This window comes from Camelus dromedarius, chromosome 13 (assembly GCF_036321535.1).
Source record: "Camelus dromedarius isolate mCamDro1 chromosome 13, mCamDro1.pat, whole genome shotgun sequence".
Lineage (NCBI taxonomy): Eukaryota > Metazoa > Chordata > Mammalia > Artiodactyla > Camelidae > Camelus > Camelus dromedarius.
In genome coordinates, this window is record NC_087448.1 from 40,202,601 (window position 1) to 40,216,020 (window position 13,420).

Sequence of the window (13,420 nt, forward strand, 5' to 3'; positions counted from 1 at the left end):
GCCGCGCCTTGGCTCCCATTGGCTCAGCAAGTTCTGCCCTCGCACAACTAGACTCGGGAGGACGCACGACGCAAGCGCTAGGGGAGGGCCCCGCGGAGTTGCCATGGTTACAGGCGCCGCGCTCCGCGCGGGCCGGCGTGCGCTTCTGGGGCGGGTAGCGGGCTCCGAAAGTGTGCAGCTGCCCGGGACCATGGCGGTGCTTGCTGCTGGGGATGGCGGTTTGCTCGGCCGGGCGACTAGTTCTGGCCTGGTCAGTCGGCGGCCGACATCCTGTCTGGGGCGGCGTCCCACAGACGGTAAACGTACGTCCGCGCCGTCGGCGGGGCCGGCGGAAATGAACCGGGGTGGGATCGGGGTTGGGGCGGTGGCCGGGGAGGGCTGCGGTGCCGGGGAGCGTGTTGGGGCGGGGCGGGGCGGGGCTTGGTCACAGCCTCAAGCTTTCCTCCCCCTCAGGCCCTGGGGCTGGGGCAGCGAGTCTGAGTCGCCCTTGGTGGCCGCGGCCTCCCAGAACCCCCGGGAATGGCAGGCGGAGGACCCGTCTTTTATGAAGTGGGGCCTTACCCGGGTTTTGAAGAGCCCCAGAATCAGATGTTGGAATGGGGTGGCTTATCAGCCTTGTTTATCTGCAGGGAAATTTCAGTTCCATTCAGATGTTGGTTCCTTCAGTCAACCTCAGGAATAAGACACGAGGGTCAGTGCCGATAAGCAGTTATCTAAGGCTTGACTCAAAATAAACTATGCGGGGTGTAGGGATGGTAGGTGGGACCCTCCCTCTTGAAGTTAGCAGTCTTCTGGGATTAGAGACCCCAGTTGAGGATTACATCCTCATCTGCAGTAATGGAGGTTGTGAGAAACACACAGAGAAGGGAGGGGTGTGGTGGCGGTAACTCATTACAGAATCCAGGACCCTTGCCTGGCTCTTGTGTAGAAGAGTCTCGCCTTGGATAGGGCAGCAGTTATCAAAGTGTATCCAAGGCCCCTGAGGTGCAAGACTATTTTCATAGAAACGCCGGGATGTCACCTGCCTTTTGCACACTCTTGCTCTCCCGAGTTCCTGCGGGGTTTTCCAGGGAAAACCTGGCCTGTGATATCACAAGACAGGGAATGCAGAGGCAGATAGGAGAATTCAGCTCTCACCAGTCCAAAAGAGATTTGCAGAAATTAAAATCACTGCTATTCTTCTCACTAATGATTTTTCTTTTGAAAAATAGAATTATATTTTGTTTAAGAGTATTAATGGTAACATACAGTAGATTGTTAATATTTTTAAGTGAACTCATACACTTTTTCTAACTTCTTATTTAACTTCTAACACAGGAAATATTGATAGATTAAACTCACATAAATAGCAGCCTTTTGGAGTTCTCAGTAATTGTTATAGGGTTCTGTAGAACAAGAAGTTTGAGAGCCCCTGGAGAACGGGTGTTCAGATGCTAGTCAGGTGCTTAGTGGTGTTAGACGGATGCCAAGATGTCTTCTGCAACTGCTCTCAGACTTGAAGTAATTGGCCACGTGGAGATGGGTGGGCAGTGCCTCCACTTTACAAACCAGAAGCTGCTGAATGTGTCTGGAGTCTAGGCCATGGGCTGTGCAGGGATTCCCGTTGTATCTGTTCTATCTAAGCCAGGATTCCTGTGCAGAGGCCTGGCCCTGAAGACCCGCTCTCCTTTGCTCCCTGCCAGGTACCTTCTGTGTGACTTCAACCCTCCAGAGGGCTTCAACCTCCGTAGGAACGTCTGCATCCACATTGCCTTCCTCCTGAAGACCCTGCTGAAGATGGAGGAGCCGGTACTGGTGCTATTCCCTTGGGGTCACCTCTACCACTGGCAGAGCCCCGACATCAATCAGGTCTGGATTCCCTGGTCCAACTCCTTTGACCTCCCAAGTCTCAACAGAAACATCCCTGACATTGAGTACGAGCAGTTCATTGCAGGTGAGGTGGTGGTCATTTAACTGGGGCCAGGTGATCTTTGTTCTGGTTCTGATCTGAACATCGGGCCATCTTACTTTGGGCTTGTCGGTCTGCTTAGGGGCCCTGCTCATGTTTCCTACACTGCAGGTGAATTTGGTTTTTCCATAGTTTTTTCGGGAAATCAATTTGAAGTGTATGAGCTCTATGTCCCCTCCCCTCTGAAAACCCTGACCTCCTGGTGAGATGGAGTGGTGACAAGGAGGCCACTGCCACAGAGGCCCTTGTCCCAGAAAGACTCGCTCGCTGTGCAGTCAGGGCTGTTCTTACGTGTAGGAAAACACGATGTGTGTGTAACATGGGCCACGTGCTGGAGAAGATATGTAACTGTCCATCCAGTATAATTTGGTCCTGCTCAAGCTACCCATTTTAAGTTTTGTAATAGGGAAGGGTTCAAGATTTTCTTTGAATAAAGGTATTTAGAGCTTATCAATTTTTTTAAATTGAAATGTGATTGATTTACAATGTTTTGTTAGTTTCAGTTATACAGCTGTTTTGTTAGTTTCAGGTATGCAGCATAGTGATTCAGTTGTACATATACATAGTCTATTCTTTTTCAGGTTCTTTTCCATTATAGGTTGCAAGATACTGAATATTCTTCCCTGTGTTCTACAGTGAATCCTTGTCATTTGTCTGTTTTACATATAGTAATTTGTATCTGTTAATCCCAAACTCCTAAGTTTGTTTTATAAGTCTGTGAGTCTGTTTTTGTTTTATAGATAAGTTCATTTGTATCATTTTTTTAAAAATTCCACATATAAATAATATCATATGATACTTGTCTTTGTCTGACTTATTTCACTTAGTGAGATAATCTCCAGTTCCATCCATGTTGCTGTAAATAGCCTTATTTCCTTCTTTGTTATGACTGAGTAATATTCTGTTATACCTAAATACCACATCTTTATCCAGTCATCTGTCAGTGAATGTTTAGGTTGCTTCTATGTCTTGGCCATTGTAAACAGTGCTCCTGTGAAAATTGGAGTGCAGGTATCTTTTGGAATGAAGGTTCCCTCTGGATATATGCCCAGGAGTGGGATTGCTGGATTAGGTGATAAGTCTTTTTTTTTTTTTTTTTTTTTTGTCTTTTGAAGAATCTCCATACTGTTTTCCACAGTGGCTGCACCAAACTACATTCCCACCAACAATGTAGGAGGGTTTCCTTTTCTCCACAGCCTCTCCGGCATTTATGGTTTGTGGACTTTTGAATGATGGCCATTCAATAATAATGAAGAAAAAAAAGAAAGAAAAAAATCTATATTTTCTTGCTCCCCTCTCCCATTCCCAACTTTTTTTATTTTGATGTCCTTTTTCATTTTTACATCTTTATGTTTATTCTCTTGCAACTCGTTATTGCATTTCCAACTATGGTTTTCCTGTTTCTATAGCATCCTGCTTCCTTTCTGTTTAGAATAGAACATTTTAATGTCTCTGTTAGGTTCAATATTGCTGAGTTATCTCACCTCCCCCTCCCCCCTTCCCCCCAGGCCTCTGAATCCTCAGTCCAGGGAAGCTAAACCATTCTAGCCTTCATACAGTTCTGGGAAAGCAATCTTCAGAGTGGGAAAAGACATTGAAAAATAATATTCTGTGAGTTGCATTCTACCCTTGCCCAGAGATGAGAAACATCTGAAGGTGGAGGAAAAAAGTTGGAGGTGGGGAACACAAAGTCTTTTCTCTTTTTGCTACTGAAGAAATGATTGCTTTTGTAATTAGTGATGATGCCCTTTAAATTGGTGAGATCGAGATTCCACAGCTTCAGCGCCTGTGAATAACCAGCTGGGAGAAAGCTCTCTAGGGCCCCTGCAGTGGGAAAGGCAGCCCCTCTGAGCACCTGTTTTTCTGTATTCTTCCTGCCTCCACACGGGTTCGCTAGGCACCGTGCAGGATGATGCAGTTACCCAAGGTGGAGGACGGGGAGACCCCTGCTGTGTGGCGAGCCATAGAAGCCCACACTTGAAGGACAAAATGTAGAGTAGTGGGGCGGTCATAGGAACAGGGGATGGTTGAGACCCAGGATGGTGTCCTGGAGTCCAGCAGCCAAGGCTAGTGGGGCAGATGGGGCCCTGGGGCATGGGCAGTCCTTGAGGGATCTGAAGCAAAGATAGGAACCAAGAGACTGGATTCGTGTGGGGGTATGGCACCCCTTGGAGGCTGCAGAGCAGCTCAGTGGGCCCAGGGGGAGCAGACACTTCCCCAAAGCTGGGTTGACAGGTCACAACCAACTCACTGGGGACCAAGAGGCACTGAGTCATTTTTAACTTTTTGTCCCTCTTCCTGGAAAAGAAACTGCTGCCTGTTAAATAGCCTGTGTCGTTAGTGAGAATTAAAGACATGAAGCAAGATTGCCTCAAAAGTCAACCATTGTGTAGTTGTTAATAAGGGTCAAATGCAAACTTGAATAGATGAAATGAAGCATTCATCAGAGGATTTTAAAATCCTTTAAAATAAAAATTCTTGCTGCCTTTGTTCTTCATTTCAAGGTTCACTTGGTGATAATAATCGTAACCAAAGCAACAGCAAACCCTTACAGAACTCTGTCCTGCTGTTCCAGGAACGCTGTGTTCATGACAACCCAATGAGTTGGCACCACTATGAGTTCCACTTTAAAGGTAAGGACATTCATTAATCACACGGCTAATAAATGGCAGAGCTGGGACTTGAACCCAAGCTGTCTGGCCCCAGAGACCCCTCTCAGCCCCTTCACTGCAGCTCATCACTTGGCATGCCCGACACAGGCCAGCATTTACGAGCAGCGTGACATTGGCCAAGGCTGCTTCACTGCTTGGTCTCTGATTCCTCATCTGTAGAATGGGGGTGTGGGCAGTGAACTCTGTGAGCTCAGTGGTCACTTCCTCCAGCTCTGCAATTCTACTGCTTTGAGTTAGTATAGTAAGTATCCGAGCCCCTACATGGCCCACACATGGGCTGGCCCTTTGCTAGGCCCTGGGTTACGGAGCAAAGTAAGATCCGCCTGCTCCTCCGAGGAGCCTGTGTCCCTCCACAGCAAACAGCTGCGAGGCCCAGGCTCCCTCGCTGGCCGTCGGGGGCTGGGCAGGAAAGTCTGATAAGAGAAGATGGAGGCAGAGCCCCTCCGGGAACAGTGGTGGCCACACAGCTCTCAGGAGCGAGAACCTCTGTCCAGGCTGCTGAGAGGGGGGTCCTCATGAGGCCAGTAGTCCCCCCAACCTAAGCCCTCAGGACAAAGATCCAGCCATCCCTGCAGTGTCACCATAGAGCCAGTCCATCCTCATCACTGTGCCCCTGTGCTCCTTTGTCCTGGGGCCTCTCTTCCCCCTACACCCCAAAGACTCTTCTCCCTCTCTTCTCTGAGTGCCCCCTCACTTCACCCGTGGTCCCTGCTTCCTGGGCCACCATCTCTGGAGTTGACGCTTTGCACCTTCACAACCACCGTTTGATCAGGAGCCTGGGTTGGCCTCCTTGTGCTCACTTTCCACCTTCAGATGATTGCTCCTGCCCTCGTGGGAGCACATGGAAAACCCAGATCCTTTCCTAGCAGTGCCTGCCACCCTGGCCTCCCTGCTCATCTGCCTCAATCAGGAGCACCTGGACCACCAGCTCTGTATTGCCTCACCTCCTACCATCAAGACGTCAAAGTTCATTCTCCCTCCACCACCCAGTATGGTCATTGTAGGGTCTTCTCCATCAGCCTGAGCCAGCCACCCCCCATTCACCCTACCCCCGGGCTCATGCCCGGGCGTGTCTCCACCCCAGGTCCAGCCTCTCTCCTTTAAGTGCCCACCTCTAGCCGTCCAGCTGCTTCTCCACCAGCCTCCCTGTCCCTCCTTCACCTTCACTGGGGCATCATGCGCTGACTACTCTGCTTTCCTGCCTGTCCACGTTCCTCTTACTTCCACTTCCCCACCTTCCAGCTCTGCATCCACAGTCAGCACTCTCTTTATGACAGACAAAACCCCCTTGAGCCTTGACCTTTTCAGTTCCTCACCAGGCCGACTTCCATCTCGGTTCACCCAGCTCTACTTGTTCTGAGCCTGCAGGCAGCAGGCTCTCCCAGCACAGATTTCCAAGACTACAAATCAATGACCACCATGTTGCCACTGCCAGGCAATCCTCCAGGATTTCTCTAGTGAGCACATTTCCCCACTTATCACTCAGTGGTATCAACATTCTCTGCTCTCTGCACACCTCTAACCTTCCCTCTGTCTCTTCCCTGACTCCCAGCAGATGGCCTTGCCTCCTGCTTCAGAGAGAATGACATGTCACTGGAAAGGAACTTGCTCACCTGCAGCAAATCTGCTCACCTCACCTTTTATTTGTCCCTCTCCCACCTGGACTCTAGCTGTAGTTGTTCTTAATTCAGTGAGTTTAGTTGACATATATATACACAGTTAAAAGCATAGCACACTATCGGCTACCTTCTAGGGCTTACTTTTTCAATTTAACATGGAGTGTGTGATTCATCCACTTCATTGCATGTACCTGCAGTTCATTTGTTTTAACTGATCTTAAATGTTGTGTGTGTGAATGTAACACAAGGCAAGGGTAAGCCAGGATTCAGGATGCTGGTTACTTCCTGTGAGAAGAGGCCAAGAGCAGGACAGGGAAAGAGGACACAGTATGTCACTGTCAATATTCCTGTTATGATGCTGGGTGATAGGTTCATAACTGTGTCTTATAATATTAATTTTAATACATAAATACCTCTGACAGGCACCTAAGATGAGAATGTGTCATGAACCAAGACATACAATGGGTAATATTACATCATTATTATTATGTAATCTTGTTATATTATATATTAATCATAATCTTACATTATTTGTTATGGGTTATATATTATATAGATGCATGAATTTATATTATGTATATAAACACCTACATATGTATTATATACTATCTGCTAATAAATAAACAGAAGATAATATGCTAGTATATCTTCTATTATGTATTATTAAATAAATAATAACATACTCTATCCTATTATATGACATGGAACATAATCTTTAATAAAATAAGAAATCAGTCAATATATATTGGTAATTAATAAAATTAAAAAAACAGCCCGCAGATTTTAACGCCGACACCGCTCCAGCTGTCACTGTGATTTCTCTTACCTTTCATGGCTGAGGTCCTCACAGTGCTATCCGTTCCCCCTTTCATCTCCGTATCCTAAACCTTCCTCCTCCTCCCATCCCATGCTGGCTTCTGCCCTGTGGTCCCTCTAGTCACCAGCGGCCTCTGGGACACTGATTTGCGGGCACGGTCTCAGGCCCCAGCTCACCTGCCTGTCCGCCACCTCTGCCACCGCTGTTGGGGGCGGGGTGGGGGTCAGAGTGCACCCCTTGTCCTGGAAGAGAACACAGCACAGACTGTGACCAGCAGCAGGTGTGGCCGGGACCTGCAGGACTGGGGGGAGAGCCAGGCTGTCTGCATCCAGACCTGGGGCACTTGGAGTGTGAAGAAGCCCCGTCCTCACTGCCCCTGAAGTGAGGAAAACACCCTCAGGTGAGTTAAAGTGCTTATGACCTAGGTCTGTTGGCTGGAAAGGACAAACGGGCCCCTAAGTGGAGGGTAGTTGATGTTCCAGCCCCCACCAAAGCCCTAAGGGCTGGCGGGGAACCAGGCTGGAGGCTCCACTGGACCCAGTGCCCCCTCGGGGGTGGGGCGTTCGGGAAGAAGCAGAAAGCCCTCTGTCTCTGGGGGGGGAACGGGGCAGTGTGGGAGCATCCCTGCAGCGAGTCAAGTGAAGTCAGGGCCTGTGGGATCTGTTTGTATGGCCACATCGAGCCTCAGCAGAAGCCACAGCAGGAGTGGATTCCTGTCTCTCCAGCTGTCATCCTCGTGTCTGAGTGCCAGGCTTCAGACACGATCCCCTGGGGCGCTAGGACAGTTATAGACAGAGGCGGCTCGGAGAGGCCTCAAGAGGGCGGTACTGGCCTTCCTGCCAACATGATTACATGAAGATCAAACAATCCATCGATGGGAAGAAAATAAGAATCATGGTCACCTCTGGACCCCAAGCTTAGACGTGGTGCATGGGGGACATTTATCGACAATTCAGCGAGGTTCTGGCCAGAGCTAGACACCAGGGCAGCAAGCCAGGAGTGACACTGAGGAGCATCATTGTGCAGAGGCTGGACTGGGTGTCTGCAGGCTCCTCCCAGGTAGAAGCCTCAGAGTTTGGGAGGTGGCTAACATGCTTCCTTCGTGTCACCAGCAAGTGGTGCCACCTGTGGAAATTCAGCTGTGATCCTGAGATGGGTCAGCCCTGGGTGATGTGATAAAGGCTCCTACAAGAGGGGTCGCCAGATGGACAGTGAACCAACCAACAGGCTGATGAGATTCCCACCTGTGTTTATCGTGCTTTCATAGCCAAGAATGAGGAGAGAGTTGAATGGCTCACCATGAATATTTTAGCAACTTTAGAGTGTTCCATGTCTCATTGCATTTAAGTGTCACCTGGAAGAATTCAAGCAGTGTCTAGACCCAGGGGAGGCAAACGGCCCCTCGGTTCCTCTTCAACCTGGCAATCCCAGCAGCCCTCTATGGCCAGACCTTGGCAAGTGCCTTCCCTTGTTATAACAAGGCCCTTCCCCCGCAAGCCTGTGGTAAGCTTTTGTTTTTTATAATTAATGGGAATGAAGGTACCTTACAGCCTCCACAGACTTTTCCTTAGGGCTTCTCTCCTTAGACCCGGGCCCCCCGCTGCCCTGGGTCCTGCACTGCAGAAGGTTCCCCTGGCCCTGACACTTCCTCTGGCCATGCCCTCCATCTGGTGGAGTCAACAAGGCCAAGGGGACATGGTCATTGGCTCCATCCCATGCTCTAGAAACCCAGGACGCCGAATGCCCTGCCTCAGCAGCCCCTGACCCATTTCAAGTGCCTGCACCGGCTCTCCCCGGAGTTCAGATTCCCAGGACTCACAGAGAGGCCAAAGGGCAGCTGTTTGCATGGAGGTTATAGGCAGAGCCTGGACGTGAAATCTGAGTGTCCCCATGTGCACATCCAAGGCCACTTATGGCAAGGGATGGACACAGCATTGGGAAGAAAAGGGTCAGGCTAGTGATCAGAGTCTGGGAATCAGCTCTCCCCACACACTCACTTTCTTTGCAGGACTCCCCTGAGTCTGGTAATTCTAATTTTCAACCTGGCCTTCCCCCTTATAATGAATGTATATTTGTAAAGGCAGGACTTTAGAACCTACTGCACTTAAAATGTTTAGATATATAGAATGTGAGCTCCCAGGTATGCTCTGGCCCTGCACTTCCAAGGGTCCAGAGCATTTATGTTGGCTCTACTGAGACTGTAAGTGGCAAAGACCATCTCCAGAGAGGTGGGGCTCCTGCTTCACGGTCAGAAGTCAGGATCTTCTGAGCGGATAAAACAATGGACACTGAGACCCTCAATTGTAAATTGATTTAGAATAACGCCAAAGGTGTGTATGACGTGTGTGTGTGCACGCACGCACCTGGGGAATTGTGTGGTACATGACTGTGAGTGTGTGTGTGGCTGTACGCGTGCGTGCCTGGGGATGTGTGTGGTTGTGTGTATGCTATGTGTGTGTGTGCATCTGAGGACGTGTGTGGTTGTGTGTATGGTATGTGTGTGGGTGGTACATGAGTCCATGTACGTGTGTGTGTAGGGAATGTATGTGGGCCAGAGTCAGTGCGTCTGCATGTGTGTTTGTGTGTATGTGCATGCATTAGTTTTAACAGTAGAAGCTGTCCTTTAGAATTATGAAGTAGTAAAATTTGTATGATGTCTTTTGCTGTATAATTCAAAATTAAAAATATCTTCAGTCACTAGAAATTTATTCCCCCCCGATTCTGACTTTATTTTTCCATATTGATATGTCTTCATTTTACTGATGAAGAAACTTAGCTTAGAGATGTTAACTGACTCAACCAAGGACATGGAGCTCGCGCACCCAGGGCCAGGACGCAGTCCAAGCCACGCTGCTCCAGAGGCCTGGAACCCTACTCAAGATCACACGTTGCCTCTTGGCGGGGAAACAGATTCTGATGGGCTGTGGCCAGCGTGCAGGCTGCCCAAACTGGGGACACGGGAAGCCGGGCAGAGAGTACCAGACAGCAGAGAAGAGTGAAGCCCTGCTCAGAAATTAGGTAGGTTCCTAGGTCTTGGATGAGTAAGGAGGCTCACTGCTCATCCTTGATCCCTTTGCTGGTGGCCAAAAGGGACCAAGGTCCACGAGAGCACTTCTGGGAGCTGCCTGCCAAAACCTGCAAAAGGACTGCTCAGGACTGGCTCTGCAGTAGGAGCAGAGGAAGGAAATGTCACCTCTTGGTGGACATTGTTGGTGATGGCAGTAGGAGGCCTAGCAGCCTCAGTATAGTGGTGGCAGGACAGGGTCCTAGTGGATGATCGTTTTCACCTCTCTTAAAAATCATTGCTTCATATATTGTATCCATTTTGTGGTTTATTTTAGGGTGGTAAATATGGCCTCTGTTACTCCATATTAGCTGGATTGATTAATTTTTTATTGTTAATTTTCTCTTCAATGATTTGGAAGCTATATTGCCTTTTAATGAAAATTCTCTCTAAATTTTTATAAATCATCTCTAAATTCATAACTTTATATGTAATTGGACCAGTATTCTTATAACACTATCAAAACTGAAATATCCTATTAGATTCTGTTCCTCAATAATGATAAATTTAGCATATTTTACCTCTCTGCTGTTCCAGATTGTGTGTGTGTGCGTTTGTGTGTGTGTGTGTGTGTGTGTGTGTGTGTGTGTGTATGTGTCCTCCAGTTACTATGTTTAGACAGTTGCTTCCAGTTTGTTATATTAACAATGAAATATAGCTATAAACTTCTTGGATTTCATTGCTCACTACCACTATTTAATACCATGTCTTTCCCACTTTTGAGTTATTTACTTATCGGGATTTTCAAATCAACTGGACACATGATTGGCTAAGTTTTTTCGAGAAGTGGACTTGGAACACTTTCATGTCTATATGAAGCTTTATGTTCTCCTCAACAACTCTCAGGGTGTTGTTAATGGCCCAAGCCTTGTTTTAAAATTTGGCATTGTTTTTCATCACCAAAAAAACAAAAAAGTTTTCTTGATTTAAAGTGCTGTCTTTTTATGACTGGCTAGTCTTGTCTGGTGGATAGAGATTTACTTAACCTTCCCCCTTCTTTTCGCCATAACTCGGATTCATTGAGATGCATGTTTTTGCCCTTTCTCAGATGGGCTTCCACTTTGACTTCCGCTTTAAACCATCACCCCACTCTTTTTCTCCATGCTTATTCCTGAAAAAGTGAGCTCTCTATCGGATTAAAGGTGGTTCGTGTCAGAGATGTGTGGCTCCCTGTCCAAAGGTCCAAATGAAGAGAAAAGGAAAGATTCCTGTTTCTGGTGGTTACATTTTGTCAGCTTAGAGATCTAGTTATCCGTGTGGCTGCGGTGGAATCTGGAATATCTTGGCTCAGAGTTTCCTTTTTCTGGCTTACTAGGGGAGCCGCAATAGCTGGGTTCACGGCGCTGTGGCCGTTGTCAGGATCCCGGGACTGAGACAGCCCCTCTCCCCCCTTGTTATTTTGATCTTGCAAACTGGGTCCCAGCTATGCGAACCCTGCATCTGGCGGCCAGGATCGCCCCTCACGCGATGTGTCCCCAGTTCCTCAGCGACCCTCACTGCTATCAGCTAGCTCCAGTAAGGGTGCGAGCTGGCTTCCACTGCGGTCTTTCCTCGTTCTTCTCCAGGCAGGCCATCCTTTCCCACTAGTTGTCCCTATACTTTCTCTCCTGTGCTACATAAGCTGAAGGAATTCCTCAGGGTTTCCAGCAGGTACATGGCGCTCTTCTATGTTTGGACCCCTTCAGTGCTTGTAGTGGAAATTTAGGAGGTGGGAAGGAAGAGCTTGGGGGTTCTCCATATCTAGGGGCTTCCTATCCAGCAGATTCAACTAACTGTGGTTTGAAAATATTCGTGAAAAAACAGTTTCAAAAAGCAACACTTGAATTTGCCATACATTGACAACTACTTACATAGAATTCATGTTGTATTAGATACAGTGAGTAATCCAGAGATGATTTGAAGTAAACAGGAGGACACAGCGAAAGAGAATGTGACAACGAATGTATGTGTATATTCATGTATAACTGAAAAATTGTGCTCTAAGCTGGAATTTGATGCAACATTGTAAAATGACTATAACTCAATAAAAAATGTTTGTGTATATATATATATATATATATATATATATATATATATATATATATGTACATGGGAGGGTGCACATAAGTTCCATGCAAGTCCTATGCCATTTTATAAAAGAGGCGTCAGCATCCATGGATGTTGACTTCAGGGGGGAGTCCTGGAACCAGTGCCCCATGGTTACCAAGGGATGACTAGAAGTCCAGGCTCCTTATCCCAGCCTGTCAGGTCCCCATGTGGTCTGAAACGTACCTGTACCACACTTCCCTTGTCACTCTCCTCCAGCCCTGGCAGACTGTCCTTTGATTTTTGAACAGGCCACACTCACTGTGCTTCATATCTGGCCCCTAGAAATACCTGTTATTTTCTGAGCATGGCTCTGCTTTCACAAAAACGGCTGCATTGTCACTAGAGAAGACAGTGTGGAATTTCCTTTAAAAACTAAAAATAGACTTAACTCATGATCCAGCCTTCCCACTCCAGGGCATATGTCAGAAGAAAACTCTAATTCAAAAAGTCACATGCACCTCAATGCTCACAGCAGCACTATTTATAATAGCCAGGACATGGCAAAAACGCAAATGTCCGTCGACAGCTGACTAGATAAAGATGTAGTAGTATAATTATAGAAAGGAATACTACTCAACCATTAAGAAGAACAAAATAATGTCATTTGCAGCAACATAGATGGATGTAGAGATAGTCATTCTAAGTGAAGTAAGCCAGAAAAAGAGAAAAATGCCATATAATATCACTTATATGTGGAATCTAAGAAAAGACACAAATGAACTTAACTACAAAAGAGAAACAGACCCACAGACATAGAGAAACAAACTTACAGTTACCAGGGAGAGAAGGGGATGGGAAGGGATAAATATGGTAATTGGAAAAGTGTCCCTCTTGGGGAGATATGGAAATGTTAGCTATCTTGATTGTGATGATGGTTTTCTGGGTGAAGACATCTATCAAATTCATCAAATAGTACATGTGAAATATGTGTAATTTACTATACAGGAATCATACCACAATAAATGTGCCTGTAAATAAAAAAAAAACAAGAAAATATTGGTGGCATTGTGTCCTACGTTTTTATGTGTCTTTAGAGAGTGGGTCTTCAATATTCCGGCCTGCCATATTTTCTGAACCAGAAGTGCCCTCCTTCCCTTTTCTTTGATAAACAGTCAGTGGGTGGCATTTATTCCCGTGGCTTCAACTGCTCTCTGTCCACTGATTTACTGTCAAATCTTTTCCAGCAAGGACATTTCATTTCAGTCCCAGAAA

At 47.2% G+C, this 13,420-nt stretch overlaps 1 long non-coding RNA gene across 4 annotated transcripts; it reads left to right on the forward strand.

Annotated features, from left to right (window-relative positions):
* The first annotated feature begins 151 nt into the window (after window positions 1-151).
* Window positions 152-6,858, forward strand: LOC135322769 (uncharacterized). 4 transcript variants are annotated; one of them, XR_010383602.1, is made up of 4 exons: window positions 152-302; window positions 1,683-1,933; window positions 4,453-4,581; window positions 5,487-6,858. It is a non-coding gene; the product is annotated as an uncharacterized LOC135322769 (long non-coding RNA). The 4 variants fall into 4 exon arrangements; XR_010383603.1 differs by having other exon boundaries at window positions 5,490-6,858; XR_010383604.1 differs by having other exon boundaries at window positions 154-302; window positions 6,173-6,858.
* Window positions 6,859-13,420: the final 6,562 nt, after the last annotated feature.